The sequence below is a fragment of the Uranotaenia lowii genome, chromosome 3 (genome assembly GCF_029784155.1).
Source record: "Uranotaenia lowii strain MFRU-FL chromosome 3, ASM2978415v1, whole genome shotgun sequence".
NCBI lineage: Eukaryota > Metazoa > Arthropoda > Insecta > Diptera > Culicidae > Uranotaenia > Uranotaenia lowii.
The window spans coordinates 327,262,454-327,276,397 of record NC_073693.1 but is presented as its reverse complement, the minus strand read 5'-3'; the positions used below and the strand labels follow the sequence as shown (position 1 = coordinate 327,276,397).

At 36.1% G+C, this 13,944-nt stretch overlaps 1 protein-coding gene across 1 annotated transcript in view; it reads right to left on the bottom strand.

The window, feature by feature from the left end:
* The window catches only part of LOC129753815 (probable cationic amino acid transporter), a 187,798-nt gene extending 173,860 nt beyond the window's left edge, over positions 1-13,938 (bottom strand). Inside the window, exon 1 of the mRNA XM_055749664.1 lies at positions 12,746-13,938. The gene's annotated coding sequence lies outside the window, so the exon portion shown is untranslated. The remainder of the gene's footprint in view (positions 1-12,745) is intronic.
* Positions 13,939-13,944: the final 6 nt, after the last annotated feature.

The window sequence follows — 13,944 nt, the reverse complement described above, 5'->3', positions numbered from 1 at the left end:
TTCTCGACACGTGAGCGCGGATAACTTCCAAATCCGTCCACCAGAAGCGCCACAATATGAGCAAAAATTCGTTCCAATTCTAAATGAAGCAAGCTTTATACGATGATTGAGCTAGAAAAATGATAGTTCTAACTCGATGTTTGGCTCAGACTTAAACCTTTTTTCTTCTGAAAAGTGGTTAATACATTGAATTTGATAAAAAATGTATTTTCGTTCGAAAACTTAGTATAAATGTGAAAAGGACAAAAATAAAAATGAAAAAAGGACAAAAATAAAAAAACAATCCAATGAAGAACCGTTACGAATAGAATCTGAATGTTCTATTTTGCAACCCTCACAATCTAGAACTTCGTTTCGAAAATTGTTGACAGTAGCAAAATCATCAACAAAGAATTGACATATTTAAAAAAATATATATGGTTATCTGAAAATTTACAAGATTTTATAAGTAACATGAAATCAAGCTAACCAAGCTAACCTGAAGAAACTAACCAACTTCTATCGATAGGGAAAAATCTTCCATTATTATTTCAAAATTTTGCAGCCAGAATCTGCCAGTCTGTCGGTTAAAGTACTGAGTTTTTGGGTATTGGATTTTATAATTGCTAAAGTTTGAAATATTTTGCAAATCTAGCAACATAAAATTTGACAATTTGACAAAAAACAAATAGATAAGTTTTGGAATGCAATAGAGTGTTAAAAAATATATTTAAAATTTTCCCGATATCCCGAGAATTCCCGGGAAAATGTTTATTTATTTATTATTAAATCAACAGATCAAATATTGATCCAAATGATATTTTAAAATTAAAAACTAACAACTAATACAAATCTACACTGAACTTAGAACACTAAGTATTCTTCTTCGGAATAAAACCTTCGAAACGTCAAAATCAAAATGTTCTGAGAAGCGGTTAAAAGTCTTGATGACGCCAATTATTGCAGAGTTGGCCCCGTAATTGTTTAGTCTAACAGGAACGAAGAGCTGAAGATCCCGATTCCTCAAACCACGAGGTCGGACGCTAAGTGGAAGAACTTCCAAAAGTGCAGGAGAGTCGATTCTTGATGAAAGCAGATCAGCGACGAAAGAAGCACGAGTGGCGGTCATGCGGGCTTGCAGCGTGTCGATGTCGATCAGGCGGCAGCGGCTTTCGTAGCTGGGAAGTCGAAAAGGGTCTTGCCAGTTTAAGTGTCGAAGGGCATACCTCAAAAAACGTCGTTGGATGGCTTCGATGCGATCAGAGCCGTTTTGATAATATGGGCACCAAACCGCAGAGGCATATTCGAGGATCGATCGAACCAGACTGCAGTAAAGACTCTTCAGGCAGTAGATGTCCTTAAAGTCCTTCGTCATGCGAAAAAGAAGACCCAGGCTTCTGGAGGCTTTGTCAACGATATAGTTGGTGTGATTCTTAAAATCCAGCCGCGCGTCAAGGATCACACCAAGATCTTTCACGTGTTGAGCTCGAGAGATTACATCGTTTCCAAGGAAATAAACGGCTGAGAGCGGGCGTCGTTTGCGGGAAAATGATATTACTACACATTTATCACGGTTTAAAGGTAGGCGATTGGCATCACACCAGGAGGCAAAGAGGTTAAACTGGTTCTGCAGAAAGTTCACATCCTCGGAGCCATTGATAGAGTAGTACAGTTTCAAGTCGTCGGCGTACGCCAATTTTGGTCCGTCGAGGAGTTGCAGCACGTCATTGAAGTAAATTAGGAAAACTAACGGCCCTAAGTGACTTCCCTGAGGCACGCCTGATGAAGCTGAGAACTGCCTGGAAAAACAGTTACCCGTACGAACTGTCAATTTACGTCCCGTAAGGTAACTGCGGAACCAGCCCATGAGAGATCCACAAAATCCTAAACGCGCGAGCTTTCCGATGGCAATATCATGGTTCACCTTGTCGAATGCGGCAGACAGATCGGTATAGATGGCATCAGTTTGGGATTTCTTTGCAAAACTTTCATGCACATACGAGGTAAAGGTTAGTAAGTTAGTTGTAGTTGAGCGTTGAGGCATAAATCCATGCTGGTCGTTGGAGAGGTTGTGCTTGCAGAACATGAAAATGGGATCTAAAACCACCAATTCGAAAAGTTTGGCAATAGCACACAGAGCTGAAATTCCTCGGTAATTATTAACATCTTTCATATCTCCCTTTTTATGAACCGGGAACATGTAAGCTTCTTTCCACAGTGAGGGGAAGGTGGCCTGGTCGAGCGAAGCTTGGAAGATAAGCCTGATAGGAGTCAGCAAAGAAGGCATAAAACGCTTCAGGAAGGTAGCTGGTATCCCATCCGGGCCCGTAGAGAAGGATTCGTTAGATTTCCTGATTCTCGGGAAAGCTAAAATGGTCGGGAAATTGACACTCTAGTTCTCAGTTTTCTCAGGTACCTATATGATGAAATCTTCAAAAAAAAGGCTAAGCACAGTTTACCCGTTTGTTTAAATAATATTTACAGGGTGGTCAGCGAGTTTCGATTTTCCAATTCCAGGTTTTTCCCGGTTTTCTCTAAAATATATTAGGTATTATTTCCCCAGCTTGAAATAACATAGAGAAATCTGTTTATTCTTTTATTTTTCAAAAAAAAAAAGGAGGCATTTATGAATATCTGTTCAGACATTCACAGAAAATCAAATATTAACGCAAAGCTTCAAGAAAATAGTTTTGGAAAAAAATAGTTTAAGCACAGACAAACAGACAGGAAACTCCTAAGAAAAATCATACAAATTTTCGCAAGAGATTACATTGCCATCTGGTGTCGGTATTGCCTACCAATTAGTTTTGTCTCAAGAAAAAGGATCGAGGTAGCCTAAGATATTGTGATGTAAAGAAAAAGTGTAAACAAACAAATTTTTCATTTATGCTAAGGTTTTATCAAATTTTTTTCCTAATATTATTGTTTGCGTGTGATCGAGACATGCCATTTCATGGAAGATCAGGGAACAAGAACTTATACAACAGATATTCCAGAAAGAGTGTGATCGTTACTAAGCATTCTGGCGCAAGATAGTGCTCTAGTTGAAACCGAAGATATTCGAAACTTCATGAAAGGCAGCAGCACAGGAGAAGGAAAGAAAAACGGAGCTTCATCCCTTAAAGAGAGAGTTTGTTGAACTGGATGGATTTTAATCACTGCCGTAGCGCATTTAAAATTATTCAAATCACAATTTTATTTTGCAGAGTCATAAAATTGAAATTAACAGCTTTATCGTCCTTGAGTGTGAGTGAATCCCATCGATAGACACCATTTGGTTTTAAAATGGTTCGAGTTGACTATTGAACATTCCTCCATCCGAAATCGATGAAGATTTATCAAACGGAAGTGCTTCGGATTGAACTGTGTATGAATATTGTGTTTAAAATACAACTATTATTTAAGAAAAAGCTGTTCTGCTTTCATGTATTCCATTTTATTCTGAGGACTCAGTTGAATTATAAAATCGCTTATCGAAATTTTAAATATTTTTATAGAAAATTTTTCTGGTATTTTTTAACGAAAATTTAAAGGTCTCATATTGACAGAATTAATTCTTTTAGCCTTACGTTACTAACAATCTTTCAAAAGTCATTTTAGAGGTTGCAGATTGTTTCAAATATCTACTATATATTAGTAAATGTTGGCTCATCCTCGATAAATTCACTTCCACAAACATTTCTAGACGGTCTTCAAGATGCGTTGAGATAATTTTGTATTTGGATTTTTTAAATATTTATATGACCGGGTCCGCTGCTGTCTCTGGAGGCATGTACCCTCGGTCCGGGCAATCGTTGTTGGCGGATCCCAATTGTCGTCTTCAGTGACGCAACAGCTCCGGTACAGGTTCTGTGAGTCAACCCTGAATTTACGATTCGTCAAGGCATACAGTTTGACATTGGAAGAGCTCATTGAGATTTCGAAAGATTTAGTAATTCTTCCAGCTTCCTCAAGTTCCTCTGTTTTGTGTCAAAAAAACGCATCGGCCGCAAGACGGGATAGGTACGACAAACTCATCCGGACTACTCTAAGGGAAATAACTCCTAAAATATAAATACACTGGCTGTTAGAAGCTTGGTCTTGCACGAAGTAAAGGAGTTTGATATAACGAAGTTGTTAATTCTTTTCTGCCATCATACTGAATTTTATATTGAGCTCTGGCTTCTGATATTTGAAATATGATCATAAACAATTAATTTCGGATTGATTTACTGATCCATAAATCAGAACTAAATTTCAAATTGGAATTCATATTTCTTCAACTTCTGATGTTAGGTGGAATTAAGTATTTGTTAGAAATCTTATAAATTACTAGCTGATCCCATACGAACTCCGTTTCGCTTTCAACTTGTTGTATGAATACGCCAATTGTCAAGCATTTTCCAGATGCACTTCCGAAATCATTGTTGTTATTATTGCAAAAATATTGGACGTTCACTTTTCTGTCGTATGCTACTAAATTTTAAATCAGAAATCAATTGAACGTGCCAAAAAACCCCCGTGTATGAATTTCGACTCGACAGTTTCAAAACAACGCAATTATTGCCAAAAAGTTAAACCCCTTTCGGTGGCCTCTTATACAATCTTTGATATCTGAAATTAATTTCCTTCCCTCAAAACTCCCGTGCGCAAACTTTCAAAGAAATCTATTGCATAGTAACGTCAATATTGCTTAAAGCAGTAAAAAACTAATGGACGACTCCTGTCGTAGACCCCTGGCAAAACATATGACATCTATAATCGATTGTCCGTCCCTGAAAACTACCGTGTGCCAATTTTCATCCCAATCCGATGCATCCGATGCATTGCCGGCCCCTTACACTAAATTCAATACCTGAAATTGATTGCCTCAAAACTCTCGTGTACAAATTTTCATCCCAATCCTTCATCCTTTCATGAAAAACATTTTTTACAACCATCATTTTTTAGGAAGCTTGAATAGATTTGGCTGAATAGTTTTATCTTCAAAAGATTAAACTGCTTTTTTATTATTTCCATCCCTTATCTAATGAAATTATCTGTTGAAGATTATCCCACTTTTCAATATGGATGATCTCCCTGTAAAATGGTATATTTAAGTTTCATTTAATTAGAAATTTCTTTAAAAAAAACCTCCGAACGTTGTTGAAGCATGTTGAAAACTCACTGCATGTTTTCAATTGCATGTGAGTATTTTTTCGCTTTTCAATTTCGCCCTTCTTTATTAGAGTAAGGTGGGGTAAAAGTACGAGTCGGGCAAAAGTACGTTTTGAGATTATCCCAAACTGAGAACAGTATAAATCAAAACTCGGATGTGGATTGATTAAGATTTGGACTGTTTACATCCAGACATAATTTTTATTCGTGGAAGATGAAAATACTCCGAAAAATGAGGTAAAGTAACTCTTTTGCATAAATGATGTAATATTCAAAATAATGGCAAACATGTTTGAGCTATCGAAATTCTGGTTTTCGATGAAAGTTTTAATGTGTCTGTTTAGTTGTTTTCAACCAACTATCAAATGCCGAAGAAAGAATTTCATGAATATGTCCCTATTTTTCACAATAAATTGTGAACCACAAGAAACCTTGAAGGGGCAAAAGTACGAAATGCAAATGGGGCAAAAGTTCGAATGATATACAGGGTCCACTGAAGTAAATATAAACGGAAAGTTTTAAGTTTTTTTTTTAAAATAGCCCTGAAAATATCAGCGCATATTTTCGTTTCTACAAAGACTTGCTTGCGCGAAAAATTGCTCAAATACGATGAGAACTGAATTTCGTAAACCTGTTGAATAAGGACAATTAGTAGAAAACTCCAAATTCGCGCAGGTTGTTCGCCCATGTATAGGATTTATATCAGAAGCGAACACAGAAGCTGCTGCTGTAAGCAAAGATTGATACAAAATAGTTTTCCTCTTGCCTTTATGCAGAATTGTGGAATTTTGCATGGTCGTACTTTTACCCCACATCATTCGAACTTTTGCCCCAGAGGTGGGGTAAAAGTACGTTTCGATAGCAGCTAGGCATTTTCACTACTGCTATCAAATGCGTCGATCGATTATCTTCGTAATTTTTTAGAAAAGAGATAAAAGTCCAAGGAATCAAATGCTGTTCTCGTTTTTTTGGAAAAACAACTGCACAATTTTCTAAAAATAGGATAGCACTAAGGTCGTACTTTTACCCCAACATACTCTATTAGTTTACCGTAAATGTTGAAAGTTCAACTAATAGCTTTTAGAAGTTATCGAAAGCAAATCATCCCGAAAACACCATTTTTAAATTATGAAAAAGGTTTTTTTTAGTTCTGTTTTTTCATGTTTTTTTCAATTGGCCAGTGAAATCAAATTGTATAAAACTCAAAACCTCAAATTTAATTATCTTATCAATTTTCTAATCCCCCATTAACATTCCAATTGGAGCGTTAAAATCACAGCCTTGAACTTATAACTCTGAATCTAAAAAAAATTATTTCTCTATGAGGAATTCCAAAAATATAAAAATCGTTGATCCTCAAAGCCCCCCAGCGGCGGTAAAGAGCACTTTGAAAGCCACTACTATTCAAGTCAATATATTCCTACAGGCTAGTTTTATTTTCCAATCAAAATGTAGGCTTATAATTGCATCCAAATATCTCGTACCGGTAGCATGTGCTTTGAACAGTAGAAGGAACAAAAAACACCCGCCAAAATTTTCACTTTCAAATTTTTAATGCTGAGCAAGCTTTGATTTGCTATCCAGTACATGTGAGCTCTGGATAGTCGTTTCTAATAGCCTGCCTATGGTGATGGTGAAAATAATCCCGCCAACGAAACGAACGGAAACGAAAGTCGGTTCAAAAATGGGTGCCATGACTTTTGGTTCGTGGGAATAAAACCGTTGTTGTATGGACGACCCCCTTCAAAAGGGGTCATCCGAAAATCTAAAACCATTTTTCATCATTCCTGGTCCTAATGAGCATCCATGCCATGTTTCAGCTCTCTAGCTCTTAAGGCAGCTGAGCCTATTGAAGACAAACATACAAACAAACAAACGGAAATTACTTTTTATATACCTACTATATAGATAGATTATAATTTAATGATGCATCTCTAGAGCCTTCTAGGTTTGCCAGACTAATGAAAAATCTAAGAATTTTCAGTCCTGCTCAAATTATATTGAAATGAAATCTTTAAATATGAAATTATAATCCAAATTTTCAAAACCGTGCACAGGGTAAAATTGTTTTAATGAATCTACACTGTATCAACAAATTGTCCGTACAGCACGTACCTTGAAATCCAAACAATCAAAAAGTGCACTTTTCATTCAATAAAAATACTACAATTACATCATTCGCTGCAGAAACTAGTTTTTTTTGTAGATCAGTATAAAAAATGTTTATGATTTAAACCTTAAAAATAATTCAATTCATTTTGTATAGAAAGTTCCAAAAACGACGTCAAAAAATTGTCCGTACACTGAGGCCTTTGTCAAATATTAGTCAATTTAAGCTAATTTAATATGTTTGGGTCTGACGGACATGTAAGAGTGTGGCGTAATCCAAATACTGAATTGGATCCGAAAAATTTGTGACCGACATTTAAGCACGGTGGTGGCCATGTAACGGAGTGGTATGCTTTCAGCGCAAATGGCACCGGAAACCGCTGTAAATTGTATTTGTTGAGATTCAATTAACGTTTCTGACACGTTTTTGACAGACTGACACATAACTGTTTACTTGACTAATATATGACAAAGGCCTCAGTGTGCGAACAATTTTTTGACGTCGTTTTTGGGACTTGAATTGGATTATTTTTAAGGTTTAAATCATAAACATTTTTAATACTGATCTACAAAAAGGACTAGTTTCTGCAGCGAATGATGTAATTGTAGTATTTTTATTGACTGAAAAAGTGCACTTTTGATTGTTTGGATTTCAAGGTACGTGCTGTAAGGACAATTTTTTGATACAGTGTATACATATAAAAAGTAATTTCCGTTTGTTGTTTGTTTGTTTGTTCGTTTGTATGTTTGTCTTCAATAGGCTCAGCTGCCTTAAGAGCTAGAGAGCTGAAATTTGGCATGGGTGCTCATTAGGACCAGGAATGATGAAAAATGTTTTTAGATTTTCGGACGACCCCTTTTGAAGGGGGTCGTCCATACATCAACGGTTTTATTCCCACGAACCAAAAGTCATGGCACCCATTTTGTGAACCGATTTTCGTTTCCGTTCGTTCCGTTGGCGGGATTATTTTCACCATCACCATGGGTCGGGTATTAAAAAAGACCATCCAGAGCTCACATGTACTGGATAGTGCTGAGCATTAAAAATTTGGAAGTGAAAATTTAGGCGGGTGTTTTTGTACCTTCTACTGTTTAAAGCACGTGCTACCGGTACGAGATATTTGGATACAATTATAAGCCTACATTTTGATTGAAAAAAAAAACTAGCTTGTTAGGAATATATGTATTGACTAAAATAGTAGTGGCTTTTAAAGTTCTCTTTAGCGCCGCTGGGGGCTTTGAGGGTCAACCATTTTTATATTTTTGGAATTCCTCATAGAGAAAGAATTTTTTTTTAGATTCACAGTTATAAGCTCAAGGCTGCGATTTTAACGCTTCAATTGGGATTTTAATAGGGGATTAGAAAATTGATTAGATAATAAAATTTGAGGTATTGATTTATACAATTCGATTTCTCTGACCAATTTCTAACTTTTGTGTTATCATTGATGTCCAATGTGGTCGATTCTATCATCCGTTAATGGGATGTTTGTACCCATGAAAAAAACAGAACAAAAAAAACCTTTTTCATAATAAAAAATTGGTGTTTTCGAGATGATTTGTTTTCGATAACTACAAAAAGCAATTAGTAGAACTTTCAACATTTAAGGTAAACTAATAATAAAACAGTGCGAAATTGAAAAGCGAAAAAATTCACACACGCAATTGAAAACATGCAAAGTGAGTTTTCAACATGCTTCAACAAAGTTCGGAGGTTTTTTTAAGAAATTTCTAAGTAAACGAAACTTAAATATACCATTTTACAGGGAGATCATCCATATTGAAAAGTGGGATAATCTTCAACAGATATTTTCATTAGATAGGGGATGGAGAAGATTAAAAAAAAGCAGTTCAATCTTTTGAAGATAAAACTATTAGGCCAAAACTATTCAATCTTCCTCAGAAATGATGGTTGTAAAAAATGTTTTTCATGAAAAGATGAATTAGCATACAAGGATTTTTTTTAATTCCATTAATTAAAATTTTAAAACTATAAATTTTTCGATAATACGAAAACGATGAAACGTGTATATTCTCAATAAAAAACTTTAAAAAGACTATCAAAACTAACATGGCCAAATTTGGGCCAAATTTCTTATAATGATGAATATAAAACTTCCAAAATTTCGAAAAGTCAAACGATTCATTTTGATTTATATTTTATGTGAACCCGAGCAAGGCCGGGTAAAATCAGCTAGTTTTAAAATAAATATGATTTCGAAACTCATATACATATGATAAGTATTTTATCACATTTTTTCCTAATGAATAATGGGGTTATCAGTAAAAGCGTAAAGTTTATAAATAACACAAACCAAAAACTTCCCAGTAAACATTTTTGTAGCTATGTTTCTATGTTGTTCTGATACACGTTCCATATACATTATAGAATGATCGTATGAAAGTTGAAAAACAGCAATTACCTATCAAAGTGGAGGCAATATACATACATAAGTTTCATTTTTTTTTTAAGCGACGAAAACTACACCAATTGGGCCTTATCCGACACCTTATTCGTACCTATCCGAAGAATACAAGAGAGCGCGAGATTTTGCTCTTATAGCCTTCAAATCGTTGCCAGAGACAATATTGTACAGTTCTCTCATTGGTCGATAATACTCAATTTCCATCTGATTTTTAGTCATCTGGATGCACTGCTGATTGCAAAGAGAACATGACATTGATTTTCTCACTTGAAGCCCGCGCGGGAGCACAATAATTTCAAAATTTACACCCATGGCGGACTTCCTATCATATCCAATTTAAACTGACTTCAGATAACATTTTATACGATCATTACACTATACAGTTGGAATGGCGATTTGCAACACCATTATAAACGACTTAATTTATCGTTTCTGATACGATTTCATGTTTGCTGGGTTGCGTGTTATTAGATTTTTTTTTTTAATAGAAATGAAAACATGAAGTATGATTGAGATAAAACCATGTACGTTTATTTCGTTTTCGTATCTAAACTTTAAATTTATTTAAGGTTTTTTTCATTAAATCAACATTCGTGAGCTGAAAAACAGTTTATTGACTAGAAGTTTTCCTGCTACGTTTCATTATTTAAAAAACGTCCGAAATATTCTGTGACTGAAAGTGGAACACTGAAAATGTGATCGCTGAGCACAACAATACCGAGTTCTGAAAAAAAAATCTTGGCTTTTATCCATATTTTCCTTACAAAATTTATATCCCGATCCTTTCCCGCTTTTTTCGAATGGTTTGAGAGCCTTAAAATCTCTGAAATGTGAAGCCTCTAGAGAAAAAAATATTCTTGATTAAATTAGTGAGCTTTAGAATTTAATAGATGAATATATGAGAATAACGATTCATACAGAATTTTCCCGGTTTTGATTTGAGATTCCATATATTTTCCCTGGGATAACGTGCCGCTTTTAACTCTCCCCAATAAACCAAAAGTCGCTCACTTACTTTAACGTGGAATTTCAAAGTTCGTGCAAAAAGATGTTTTGAGACTATTAGGTGCTCCTTAAAAAATTGAATAAGGAACTTAACGCGTCTTACGCAACATCATTCCAGAAAGGTGCAATCGTTCGCTTAGCACTTTCTAATGAACCGTTACGGAACCGTCTTGGTATCGCAAGGAACCTGAATTCCCTTGAAAAGGTTTCATAGAAGCTTAATCAGCTCTCGTTTCTGTCTGAAGAGAATGCTGATCAGCCAAAAATTAAGTTCTTAAAGCTACTTTCAAGTTCGTTAAGGTGGTTGAAGAAAATGCTATTCAGCTTCTAAGAGAATGTCAAAAAAAAACTTCTACGTGTCGAAAAAAAATTCCGGTTGCAAATTACTCTGACAACCAGATGACAGTTTGCTTAGTTAGTTGCCGGTCTATCATGGTCTATCTCATTGATTTAATTATATTGTTTTGAATACAAAAGCTACTTACACCTAGAGAATTGAACCGCTGCTTTTTAGGTTGCCATAAAACTCAACAGCTCCTCGACCAATCCAGCAAAAGTTCATTGCCACTATACTAATTAGTATGTTAATTTAATGTCATTTGAGATGATTGAATGGGTTGGTAAATAGATTGTACCTTATTTCATTTAAAGGACTTTCAGTAGACTTAATAAATTATAACAAAAATTCTCTTCATCGAAAATGTATTCGACTATTGCTGCTGATTGTTTGTTTTGATTTGGCATTCCAGTGGAAAAAGGCGAAATGGCTTAAGAAGCACAGATTTTTATGGCTTCTACTGATGATTGTTTATTTGGATTTGATCCTCCTGTGGAAATAACGGGATGGCTCAGAAAGTGCAGATTTTTAAGGCTGCTGCTAATGATTGTTTGTTTTGATTTGGACTTCTCGTTGGGAAAATTGTGTATAAGAATACTTTCGGATTATTCCGGCTCTTCTAAACAGAGACTGACAAGAAATGCACAGTTTGGGAAGGCTGCTGCTAACAATGTTTTCGGGTTGTTCCGGCTCTGGTAAACAAAGACAGAGGGACAGGAAAACCATAATTTGGGAAGGCTGTTGCAAATAATATTTTCAGTTTGGATGAAGAATATACAGAAAATAAATAAAATTTAAAGATTTGAAAAGCCTTTGCTGTGAATGAAAAATTGAGATGAAGGATATTTGAAAAATTAAATTTTGTGTTAGCGAAAAAATATAGTTGTTTGACATCAGAAAACTTTACAGATAAGGAAAATAAAGTTTAAATTGTAAATGTGTAAAAAAACGAAAACATAGGTGGCCCAAGATACCCATCATTATGTGACCCATGGTTCCCCACAATCTATGATTTGCACTTTTATTGCGTTCATATACGTGACTTATTGGTAGTTCATGGAAAATTCCTTTTCTATGTGAAAAAGCAAAAGCGTCGCCTTAGAATTTTTTAGAATTTGAAAGTCATTCAAATACTTCACATATCTAATCTTCAAATTTTCACAAAAATCAATTCCCGTATTTCATTTCCGAAATCACAATTCCATGGCACGGGTCAACATGAGCACAAAGAAAATCTATTCAACACGTCGAATTGAGACGAACTCAAAGATGGAAACACACCTTCCCCAAATAGAAAGGTTCTGCCGAAATTGATTGAACCCGTTCCGATTATTTTTTATTTTTGTTTTTGTGCTTGCTCTTTTATGGGTGTTCTCGCTCGACATTGAATTGAAGTGAGGGTGGTCAGAATTAGATTAATGGCATGAAAAATTCAACATGCATCACGTTGAAATGATAAAAAAAACGAAGAGAGAACCAAAAATGGGAAAAAAAAACCCTCCGTTCGAAGGCATACACTTTCATCATCACGATGAGATGAAGGTGGGAACAACAAGAACAACTCCCAAATTAGGAAAATGAAACGTGAGATTTGACATTACGGGCGTTTTGTTTCGGTTTTTGTGAAGTCTAGACTCTTCAGACACAACGCAAGCCTGTAGTCCGAACTACTGTTGCGCTTCTCTTTTCTGAAATGAGTTTTTGTGTGTGCTTTTTTCTTAAAAGAAAATTTCGTGAGTCGAAAAAACCATACCTGTAGATATCCTTGGGCCAGCGCCAGCGATTGTGAGGTTTATCCTTTTGCCGTAAGTTGTTGTTGGGCTTTTCGGTTGGGGAGAGCTTTTCACTCTTGGAGTTTGTTTTCGGCTCACAGACTCACGGACACTCGCAGACACAGCAATCGAAATGCTCTCACTTTTCCTCACGGTTTCACGAATTGGTTGTCACGACAAAATTGTTGCTGCTGATGTTGATGATGATTTTCACGAAAACTGGTTCGGTTTTGCTCACCCAACTAAATGCTCTCTGGCGAAGGATGAAAATCTTTTGTACAATTTTACGGAATTTTTCACACTTTTTGGTAGTATGCTTTTCGGAGGATTTTCTTGATTAATTTCAGCACTTTCTTTTATGAGAGGTCGAGTTATAACCAAGATTGTTTTGGTCGTTTCACTATATTTATAAGCTGAAATTCCGCCTGACTTGGCTGCTACCGTGCCTAATTCAGCGCACTTCAATCAATGAATTCGCCCGTCAGAGCTTTTCCACAGAAATGCTTTTCATTAACTGGCTGGAATTAATTTGCACTCTACAGCAATTCCTAAATTATCACCCACACAAAGATTTCCACTAAACTTTTATTTCAATAACTTTTACCCGCGAACGCAAGTATTCACTTTTTGCTGTCTGAAGTTAGAAATTCCGACTGCTAATTGGTAGAATTTTCACCCGAAAAATCCCAAAAGATAAGCACTTATCAGACCACATACACGAACGGCGCCATTTTCCTCACTGAACTGAACTCTGAACACTGGGCGACGATGATGATGACCCGAAAGAAGGGAAAATTTTTGTGAATGGTGTGGTTCTAAGAATTATCCACCAACACCCTCGCAACAGCAGCAGCAGCAGTGCACAACCACATGACACCCGCCCCTCTCCCCAGGTTCAGAAATCCGACGAGAAACGAGAAACGACAAACCACACAACACCACCCCCAACTGACAGGCGGATTCAAACTTCCCCGCCAAGACCCCCAAACCACACCGGAAGAGGCGAGCTTCTTCCCTCACACGGCTACGTTGCTGAGTATACCACCACGCGACAAATTCTCACGCTAAATTCCGCTCGCATAACTTCTACTTGCCTTTGGAATGAATCTATGCAATCACCACCATCTAAGCATCTAAGCCACCTAGCCTATGAGAGGACTCTCTAGAGCCACTACCGGAA